The 11,385-nt window shown below is 40.5% G+C and overlaps 1 protein-coding gene across 4 annotated transcripts in view; it reads right to left on the reverse strand.

Moving 5' to 3' along the window:
* Positions 1 to 11,385, reverse strand: part of JARID2 (jumonji and AT-rich interaction domain containing 2) — a 321,993-nt gene that overhangs the window by 76,014 nt on the left and 234,594 nt on the right. The gene's annotated exons all lie outside the window — the stretch shown is intronic.

Raw genomic sequence — 11,385 nt, forward strand, 5'->3', positions numbered from 1 at the left:
ATTCATAAGTTGTTTTTTTTATTCATTTTAGAGAGGAGAGGGAGAGACAGAGAAAGAGAGAGGAGAGACAGAGAGAGAGAAGGGGGAGGAGCTGGAAGCATCAACTCCCATATGTGCCATGACCAGGCGGGCCCAGGGTTTCGAACTGGCAACCTCAGCATTTCCAGGTCGACGCTTTATCCACTGTGCCACCACAGGTCAGGCAGTTGTTTTTTTTTAAGATGGCACAATTCCAAAAGTTATCCTATAACTCCCTTAAACTACTAAGTAGTAATGATACTCTCTACACACTGCTTCCTTAAGACTTAGCAGTTTCAATTAGGAATAATTCACTCATCTGGGAAATATTAAGATCCCTCAGAACCCCAAGACATCCTTCGGAACTCATCACAACTACTTTTAAGATTAGAGGAGAGGAAGGAGAAAAGAATATCAAGTCAATGACAGCATTAAATATCTATAAGCTATATGTATGCAGTATCTTCCCAAGCAAAAAATTACTGGGACACAGACATCTCAGGTGGATGGTGAGATACCACACGGATGGTATAAAAAGTAATATGCAGCACAGCTTTGGATTCAATCAATTAAAAATTATGCAGTTATGTGGGTTTTTAAAAAAAATCTTATATGGCATCTTGCAATGCCAAAGAACCAAGAATGCCCAGAGATCATGGCTCTGTCATGAGCAAGGAAACACCTGACATAGACTTATTTTTGGTTCTAGAAAGCAACCACATCAAATTTGAAAGAGATCATCATTAACCAACAATTAAAGCTGCAACAAAGTTCCTTTGTTCTGTCAGTCACAAATGTCACACATGTTAGAATTTACCACCTATGGAAAGCTGCCCGTTTTGTCATCCATAACCCTCTTCTTATCAGGGCTCCAACTCCAAAGCCAGGACCTAAGAGCTACAAAGGCTCCTCTCCACAAAGACTGTCGGTTCACATCAATCTTAAGCAAAAACTGTATCTTACTGCAGAAAAGAGTAAAAACCAGTAACAAGAGTCAGAAGAGCAGGTAGAAACCTCAGAAATTCCTGATACATTATTATCATTACAAGGTGTGAACAAATTATCTAAAGCACATTCCATTTTTAAAAACCTCGAAGAGCCATTTAAAACATTAATCTGCCCTTCCACTCTCCTGAGGAGGTACTGCCAATTGTTTTAAAAATATTTCAACACAAACCCCAACAGTTTCTCAATTAGGTTACTTAATATCAACTGCAAACTGCCAGAAATCTCCTCAAATCCTGGCAGAGATGATGGCTGGGTAATGACAATGAATGATTCTGTGAGGTAAGAATGCTTCACTTCCTTCTTTCAAGTAAAAAAGAAAAATATATTAATAAATTACATGCTCTAATGCAGGGGTCCCCAAACTTTTTAACAGGGGGCCAATTCACTGTCCCTCAGACTGTTGGAGGGCCAGCCTATAAAAAACTATGAGCAAATCCCTATGCACACTGCACATATCTTATTTTAAAGTAAAAAAAAGGGGGGGGGGGACAAATACAATATTTAAAATAAAGAACAAGTAAATTTAAATCAACAAACTGACCAGTATTTCAATGGGAACTATGCTCCTCTCACTGACCACCAGTGAAAGAGGTGCCCCTTCCAGAAGTGCGGCGGGGACGGATAAATGGCCTCAGGGGACCGCATGTGGCCTGTAGGCCGTAGTTTGGGGACCCCTGTTCTAATGCTACACCACTCCATCAAAAAGACAAAACCCAGAGGAACCCTAAGGGTGTAACTGAAAAGTCGATCCTGTGCACTTCCCACCAGAAATATTCTTGATGAAGCTGCACGGTGGGTCAGATACTAACCTCCATGAGCATGTGAGAGGGCAAAGAACCAAAGCACCACGTTAGTGCTCAGAATGCCAACTAGCCCCACAGACTAGACCTGCAATGATCTGGACTAGGCGACAAACACTATAGAAAAGAGATCCATTTCCTTGCCCACTGGAAAGCACATGCAGTAGCCAAGAAGCACCAATAGATGGCAATAAAGAGTCTTTAGACTACAGCTCTGGGATCGCTGTGGAGGAGAAAAAGGAGGCTGAGGCTCGTGGATTTATGACAAGCTCCGGTATTAACCAATTTTTAGGACCTGTGCCGAAATCTGATGCCAGCTGAGAAAGCAGACATTGTTTATAGAGAGTAGTATATAAACACTATTAGCAATATCCTTTCATCTCATCAGATCAATTACAACTCAAGTTCCTTGCCTGTATAGAAAATACACATAAACTCACACTCTAGTATTCTATACACTGAAAAATATACCTGGGGCAAAAACCCACAATATGGTTTTCTGAAATATGCCCCCTCCCAAGTGACTTTTACCACCAAAAAACGATAAGAGAAAAGACAAAATTAAGGTAATATGCCACAGATTGCATACGTTTCCATTACTACGAAGCACAATCTCCTCATTTTGGGGCTCTTGACAGAAATTTATTTAGTAAGGTGAAACATAATCATGTGCAATTTTCAAAGTATGGGGTATTACTTAAGCTATCACCAACCAAAATGTTAAATGAAGCCTGTTCTGTAATAAAAGGACTCATATACTACAATTCACACATTGTCTCTTCCTGAACGTTTATAACAGAGGTCTAGTTTTTTATGACAATGGCCTAAAGATGAGGAAACATGGTCATAATTAAAGAAACTGCTAATGGTTAATGAACATGAAAAGAGCAATTACCGCCCTTTTGATTTTGTTCTCTGTGATCCCAGAGTAATGACACATTCTCCACTGGACAATGAGAGCTCATGTGGCACCACCTCAGGCTCTCTGTCACCAGCAGCTGCCATGACAGATCTAGGGAGACACACCAGTGGCACAGACATCTAAATAAAAACCAAGAAAAATGTGTCAATTAAAAGTAGGCAAAAGGAAATCAAGGCGTGGCGCTCACCTTCCCTTCTAGTGATACTGAGAATATCCCTAAGCGAAGGTGCATTTCTCCTGACGTTCGGAGCTGCACAGGGTAAGCATGTGTCAGGCCAGGAAGCAGAAACACTTTTCCAAAGGGCAGTCACTGAATCAAACCAAATCAAGTGACCTCTTAAACTAGACCCCTGGTTGGCAAACTGTGGCTCACGAGCCACATGCCAACTCTTTGGCCCCTTGAATGCGGCTCTTCCACAAAATACCACGTGCAGGAGCTACCTTGATAAGGAATGTACCTACCTATATAGTTTAAGTTTAAAAAATTTGGCTCTCAAAAGAAATTTCAATCGTTGTTACTGTTGGTATTTGGCTCTGTTGACTAATGAGTTTGCCGACCACTGAACTAGACCAACCAGGCAATGGAGGAGGAGGTGGGGGCCAACTCATACCTTGCAACTCACTGGGACATTCTAGCTCATTGACATTCTTAATAACCTTGCCCAACCTCAGAGCATTCACCTTTAAACAGTGTAAAGCCCTCCCAGTTCTCCTTCTTCTGCCAGCAGGCAGGACCAGTCTAACTGCAGCATGTAAGCCTCAGGCCCTGTACTTGGTGACAGCAGTGTATGACAAGCAGAGATGACTCACTGAATATCTGCAGGACATACACAACAGCCATAATTGTGCATGTCTGAAATGAACCCTCAAAAGAGTCTAGGGCTAGAATGTTTTCTGCTAAATGAAAATTTCTCAAGAAATTTTCTCATCACAAAATGAAAATTTCTCCAAGAGGTTGAGTCATTCTCTGACTCATAAGGGGCTTTGTCAAATACTTTACCTATCTTATAGCCATTTAACCAACAAAACCCTGCTATTGATAAAACAAGTGACTTATTACTACTTTCCAGAGCTATTTACTGGGATGCTGCAAAAATAGCTCAATGGACTTGAGGATTTGAGCAAAGCCTGTAACAGAAACCCCCAGAGGTGAGAGAGGAGGTAGGCAGTAATCTAAGCAAGTCTTCCCTTCACCTTGTGCTATAGCTGACTATACCCCTTCCCTCTGAGCACTGAAGTTCCCTGACAATTTCTGATCCCCATTTAGTTCCAGAAAACAACTCCAGAAGTCCAGCCACTTATGTCAGACACAAGATAAACACCCCAACTATATGCATCCCTTTAGCAATTCTGAAGAGCTAAAAAACTTCTGTTCAATTAAGCCCTTCATTAATCGCTACTGTGGAGCCTATTTTCCTTGTCCATAAACAGGAAATGATAAAGCTACAAGGTCAGCCTCCTTCCAAAGAAGGCTCCGGATCTGTGCTAGGTGCTGTCACAAAGCTTCTACATTGCTTAGCTCCATTCATTCCCAAAAGAGAAGGAAAGGAGGAAATAATAGAGAAAAGTTGAAAGAAATGGAAAAGAATCCAAAAGTTCTACGTGATCTTAATAAAAATGGAAAACAATGGGGGTGTTAGGGGGAGAAGGGTGGAGATCCATGCAGCAGACCTGAACCTTGATTTGTCAACCACAATTATAAGTTAGAAGTTTTAAAAAGGACTAATCCCTGGCCAGGTAGCTCAACTGGTTAGAGCATCATCTCGATACGTCAAGGTTACGAGTTTGATCCCAAGTCAGGGCATATGTAAGAATCAATCAATGAATGCATAAAGAAGTAAGTGGAACAAATCTCTCTCTCTCTCTCTCTCACACAATCAATCAATAAATTTTTTAAAGAGTGACTAACCACCAAGATCATATTTGTTGATCCTCAGTCTCAAACTAAGCTTCCAGTGTCTCCTTCCAAATAATTTTTGTAATGCTTGCTACAGGCATGTTGTTGTCCTGTGTCCCCTTCTCTTCTGCTCCACTTGCCAGCCACAAGCAGAACACGCTATGTCAACTGAGTAGTAGTGCACTCCGTCAAGGGAACGATCTTCATGGTTCAAGTCATGATGCACTACCACAAGGCTAGCCACCTCCAAAAAGAAAGGAGAACACAAGGGACATTTTAAGGGAGGGTACAAGTAGGGACCACAATGGAGGGGCACAATGGAGGGGATGGAAGAGTAAGGAGAAATTGTCACATCTTCCCAAATGATCAAAAACAATGACATGATGAAGAATTGCAGAAATAAACTACTCTTCTCTCCTCTGCAGTCCACTGATTAACTCAAAGAATCAGAAGCTAAGTAGGTGCAGGCATCCTCACACCTGGCTTCAGCAAAACACTGTGCCAGCACACTGGGCAAACCCAAATCACGTTCACAAGGATGTGGGTGGCAGGCGCTGAGGGGCTGAGGGGGGGCATAACTATGCTCTCTATAATGAGTTTCTAAATATGCCTTAATGGTCTCTGCCATTAAGGTCTCTTTAACTGTGTCAATGTCCTACCAAACACTGTGCTCCCAGCCACAGGTCAGTCCTGGGAAAGGTTACTAAGGCTCTACCTACTTCCAGCCATTTGTAAATGAGCCTGGAAGAAGGACATTTACAGCTGGACCCTTAAAGCTTGCTGTCCCCAGCCCCATCCAAAATACCCTTAGAGAGCAGGTATAATCACCTCACACCCAGAAAAGGCCCAAGAAACTGACCCCATTGGTTTACAAAATCCGTAGTAATTAATTTTCCCAGCTTATTCTTCTAACTGCTCTCTTCAAGAAACAAACTTCCTGAAACAAACACTTCACCTGAGATGTAGACAGAGTTCAGTAGTCTAACTCCACAGATACCCCCCCACCAATTTAATGTTTGTTTCCTTTTTGATGTTATACAATTGGAAAAGCAGAAAAAATTCTAAAATTAGTACTGCGGGTAGAACAGGACACATCACTGGGGCTGCTGGTGCCACCAGGTAAGCTCTCTCTGATCTAGATGTCCATGATGACTCAGCTCCAGGATTATACAGAAACCGACAAACGAGCTGGGAATCAAAAATGAAACACTACCAGTGACAGGTCAGTAAGCAATGAAACTGTGAATGCACGTCACAGAAGTGTAAGGCAATGATTAAACAAGAAATGAAATCAGAAACTCAGACTGTCCATCCTCCCCTCACTCAGCGTCTGCTTCAGCACAGGAGAGGATGCGGACAGGCCCAGTGACTCTTCCATCACCAGGGAACCCCTACAGTGGAAGCACAAGGAAGGGAACCTGTGAAAAAGGAACTGAGCAAAGATTCCACAGTGTGACTGCACTGCACAGAAAAGGGAGCCCAGGAAATGGGCAAATAAAGGACAGACCATGTGCCTCCATGCCATGCTTCTGACCCAGTAAGGTGCGGATCCAAGTTCCAAAGGGGAAAGCTTAAGTTTCGTGAACAGCAGACTAAACCAGTCTCAGCAAGACACTAAAATATGACTGAGGCTCCACCAGGGAGTGGGACTGGGACTTCAGTCTCTGTCATTCCCAGCCAGCTCCTAAAAACTCTTCCCTCTGGGGATAGAAAGGGGCTTAAGAAGGCAATCATTTACCACCAGAGAACTTTCCAGAAAGAAATGTGCAATTTATTCCTTCCTGAATAACTCAAAGCAAACAACTACAACCAAAGATAACCTCACACCTCCGGGCTTTAATGCTGATTAGCTCAATAATAGTACAATAAAACGAATAGTGGGAGAACAGGGTGTGGCAAGCAGCTAGGCTCCTAGTGGACCCAAGGAAGCCGGATGCATCCACTTGGAGCACAAAGTTAAAGCTGGGCCAGGAGGTACAACATATCAGTGAGAAATCACATGCTAGCTCAGGGGAGGACAGTCAAAATAGAATGCAGATATCATAATAAGAAAAAACTATATGGGGAAAAAAGATAAGTACCGGCAACAATGTGGAGAGAAAAGAACCCTTGTGCACTGTTTGTGGGAATGTAAATTAGTACAGCAACTATGGAAAATAGTACAGAAGTTCCTCACAAAATTAAAAATATTATTACCTTACAATCCAGGAATCCCATTTCTAGGTATATATCCAAAGGAAATTAAATCCCTTATCTCAAGACATACTTGCAATCCATGCTTACTGCAGCATTATTTACAATAATAACCAAGACATGGAAATAACCTAAGAGTCCATCAGGAGAGAGATGGGGTAAAGAGAATGTGGTATAAGAAACGATGAAGTACTACCATATGTGACAACACGGATGGATCTTGAGAATATCATGCTAATAAGGAAAGTCAGTCAGACAGCAAAACTCAAGAACCATATGATTTCACTCTTATGTGGATATAGAACAGAGCAACAAATGGAACAGAGACAAACACAATCTCATAGACACAAACAACAGTATGGTGGTTTCCAAAGGGAAGGGGAGGAAGACAGTCAAAGGTAAAGGGGGCCCAATATATGGTGATGGAAGATAATCTGACTTTGGGTAGGGGACAAACACAGCAAAATACAGATTATTTATTATAAAATTGTACATCTGAAACCCATATAAATTTATTAATCAAAGTCAACCCAAAGATTTTATTTTTTTAAAAAGCCTGACCAGGTGCTGGCATAGAAGGAAAGAGCGTCAGCCTGGGTCGCTGAGGAACCAGGTTCTAAACCCCGAGGTTGCCAACTTGAGTGCAGGCTCATTGCTACTGAGTGAGGGGTCACAGACATGACACTATGGTCATTGGCTGGAGTGCACCCCCAACCCCGTCAAGGCACGTATGAAAAAGCAATCATTGAACAACTGAAGTGCCACAACTATGAGTTGATGCTCCTAGTCTCTCTTCCTTAGTGTCTGTCCCTCTCCCTCTCCCTCAAAAAAATAAATAGTAATAATAATAATAAAAGGAAAATGGGTTATAAAAATACAATGAAATATTATTCAGCCATAAAAAAGAAAGTCCTGCCATTTTTTGAAAACAGATAGACCTTGAAGGCATTATGCTTAGTAAAATAAAACAAAGACAAATACTGTGTGGTCTCACTTATATGTGCAATCTTAAATAAAATAAAATAAACCAAATTCATAGTAGATTGGCGGTTGCCTCTGTGTGTATGCATGAAGGTGGTCAAGGTACAAACTGCAAGTTATAAGTTCTGGCGATATATAAATATTGATCGACTTACGACCTATGCAACTTACGACCATTCGACTTTACAACCACAATCACTAGCCACAACTGCTCCACATCTGGCAGCACAAGCGTTGCCCAGCTGGGCATACGACAGTGCGGACCAGCTTCGGGCAGCACTACCATCTCCGCGTGCACTATTTCAACTGTTAATCCCAGACTCAGTACAGCAATTTGTGTTTTGTGTCTTGGATATTTTTCATCAAACCCCCCCAATATGTCTACCAAGAGGAAATTGTCTTTGCAAATATTAAACCAGTTGTACTGGTAATGCAGTGTTTTACTTAAACCTGACGAATGTAAAAATAAGAAACAAAATGGTGTAGAGATGATACAAATGGCATAAAATGAACAAAGAAAATTATGATATGTAACAATGAAAGAAAATTATGATAAAATGACAATGATTTTTATAACATCATTTCACAGTACTGTACATATAGCCTACTCAACTTACAACCAAATCTTTCTTACTTTCCCTTCTTCAACTCCAAATGCATAAAAGAAGCTGTCACTGACATTCTCTGGAGAACTGGAGATCTTGCTGCCTAGCCACTGTCCTCGGTTTGGCACAAATAAACTCTTATAAAAATTTTCTGCAGGTGTGGATGTTTTTACATACACTTTAATAAGCTTTATACAATGTCAATTATATCTCAAAAAAGCTGGGATCAGGAAGACTAACATTTAAATGTAATCTAACACCCTGGAAGTCTAAACCAGCCAAAATTAAAGATTTTACATCGTGGTGACTTAAAACATTTTTCTATTAAAACAAACCGAAATCTATTTACAGAACAGAAAGCAAAAATGTCATGAATTAAGACATACAAGTCTTCAAGGAAATGTCCCAGCACAGGAAGGCTCTTTCAGAAAGTTAAGAACAGAAAGCTGAGAACACTGTTCTATAGAGTCATCCCTCAGTATCTGATGGAACTGTTTCCAGGACCCCCGCAGACATAAAAAACCAAGGGTGCTCAAGTCCCTTGTACACAATGGTGTAGTGTTTGCATACAACCTATACACTTTAAATCAGCTCTAGATTATTTATAGTGTAATATAAATGCTATGTGAATAGTTGTGTTGTACTGTTTAGAGAATAAGAAAAAAGTCTGTACATGTTCAGCAGAGAGTACACATCAGTCACAATGTAACATTTCTTTCCAAACTTCTTTTGATCTGCAGTTGATCTGCAGTTGGCTGAATTCATGGATGCAGAACCCAAAGATATGGAGGGTTGACTCAAGTTAAGCATCTTCTCTTCTCCTCCTAGAGATGAGGAAACAGCAGCTCAAAAAGGATATTTGGTGACTAGAGCAGAATAACCTACTACTGACACTATTAAAGAATATACAATAATGTAAAAAAATATATATATACAATAATGTTATCAAAATACTAACAAAGTCCGTGGAATTCACATAACAGAATTTTGAAACCCTTGAACAAATGGATTTATATTGTGGGCTGATAGGGGGTAATGGGGTGGAGGGCATTGTTGTCATGACGATGTAAACTGATGCATTCCCTGCCACACTTGACTGTGCTTACAACAAACACAGATAAGAGCTAACTCTATTTGTCCTTGAAAAAATTTTGTTAAAATCTCTCTCCCCATCAGCTCTATCCCAATCTCTGTGAACACCCTCTGAGAGATAACATCACCCCTAAAAACCCATAGGCTAAAAATACAACAAATTCCATTTAAAAAGATAAGCCACAGAGAAAATGTTGATCAGTATATAGAATTGCCCTTCACAGCAAACATGACTGCAAGCATGAATTCTGTGCACCAAGGGACAGCTATGGTGTTATTTAGTGTCCTTTCTCTTTCTCTGGTCTCAAAACAACTTGCTCTGTAAAACACAGACGCTGTTAGGCACACAGTGAAAGGTGGAGAGAAGACTTATAGAGGTGTATGTGTTTTATGAGTAGATTCCCCCGCTGGGTATAAATTAAATTAAATCCTGTGCAAGCTGAAGCCTGTGAAATCGGGGAAAGAATGAGAGGTACACTGCCACATACATATGTAAATATTCTCAACCCCAATTCCATCTCTCTCTCTCTCCCTTTCTCCCCCCTCCCCCCCCCCCCCACTCTCACATAAGGGCTGTGGGAAAAACTCTTAAGGCCTGGGAGAAAAATAAAAATAGAGATGTGATGAATATTTCATTGTCTGTCAGCCAGAATGCCATCCATGAATACTATGACAAAAGAAGAAATAATTTGCAGGGACATACTTATTCTGTGAAGGGGAAAGGGGGGCTGTACAAGTCTACAGACCTTTGGGGCAGGTAAAGTTTAGGTGTATCTTCCTGGCCAATGGGACCATTGCCTACTGTTTTTACCTATAGGGAGCGGGAAAAATCTTACATATATGAAATTAGAGCGAGCCAAAGACACTCCCTTGGCAAATAATCTGAGATTAAATCACACTGCCTACTTTGATTAGTTGTTTGCAGCATGAAAATATTTCCATTTACATGGGGTGCCTGTAGGGTGCCAAATATGGGGGATGGGGAAAAGGTGGCATGCAGCCACTGACTGGTCTATAAATAATTTCAAATAAACCGCAAGGGAAGGAAAGACATTATTACACTTCTGCTTCTGCACAAGGCAGATGAACAAGCTGAGGAAGGAAACATTGGGAGCCTATAAAGAAAAAGGTCTCAAAAGGCATGAGAGTATCTGCTAAGGACTAAACTCAAAACATCTATGATGGAAAGAGGAGGCCAGAGGAATTTATACCACACTGAGTCTGAATAAAGGTTTGTACAAAAAAGAAAACCAGAAAACAAAATGATCAAAGCACACTAAAGAAATAGCAATGGAACTCATTAAAATTATTATCTAAAGGAGTCACACAAACTATCAAGCAAAAATAAGAGAATATTCCTGTGAGATCAAGCATTTGGGGAGCAAAACTTTACCAGATAACGGTGAAGTGGCCTCCATTAACATAATAACTATATACAGAACAGGTATTTATTATTCATTGAAGAAAGTAATATGCTAGATGCTTAAAATTATATATAGCAGTGGTTATCAAGGTGTGGTCCTCCAACCAGCATCATCAGAATCTCTTGGGAACTTATTAGAAATGCAAATTCTCAGCCTCATCTCAGACATACTAAATCAAAAACCGTAGAGATGCGGGCCAACAAACTGTTTTAACAAGTCCTCCAGGTGACTCTCGTGATTTGGGTTAGAGACAACTTTATAAAGGATTACATTTGCCATTTATCAGACAAAGAAATGGAAGCTCAGATACTATATATGGCTTTTCTTTTCATTTTTTTTTTTAAATTGTATTTGTATTTATTAGATTGAAACTAGTTAAGTATTTTTAAATAGAGTTCCAGATGACATAAAGGTTCTGCCAGACCTGATAATCCATTTAAACTCA

This window comes from Saccopteryx bilineata, chromosome 3 (genome assembly GCF_036850765.1).
Source record: "Saccopteryx bilineata isolate mSacBil1 chromosome 3, mSacBil1_pri_phased_curated, whole genome shotgun sequence".
In the NCBI taxonomy this organism is placed as follows: Eukaryota; Metazoa; Chordata; class Mammalia; order Chiroptera; family Emballonuridae; genus Saccopteryx; species Saccopteryx bilineata.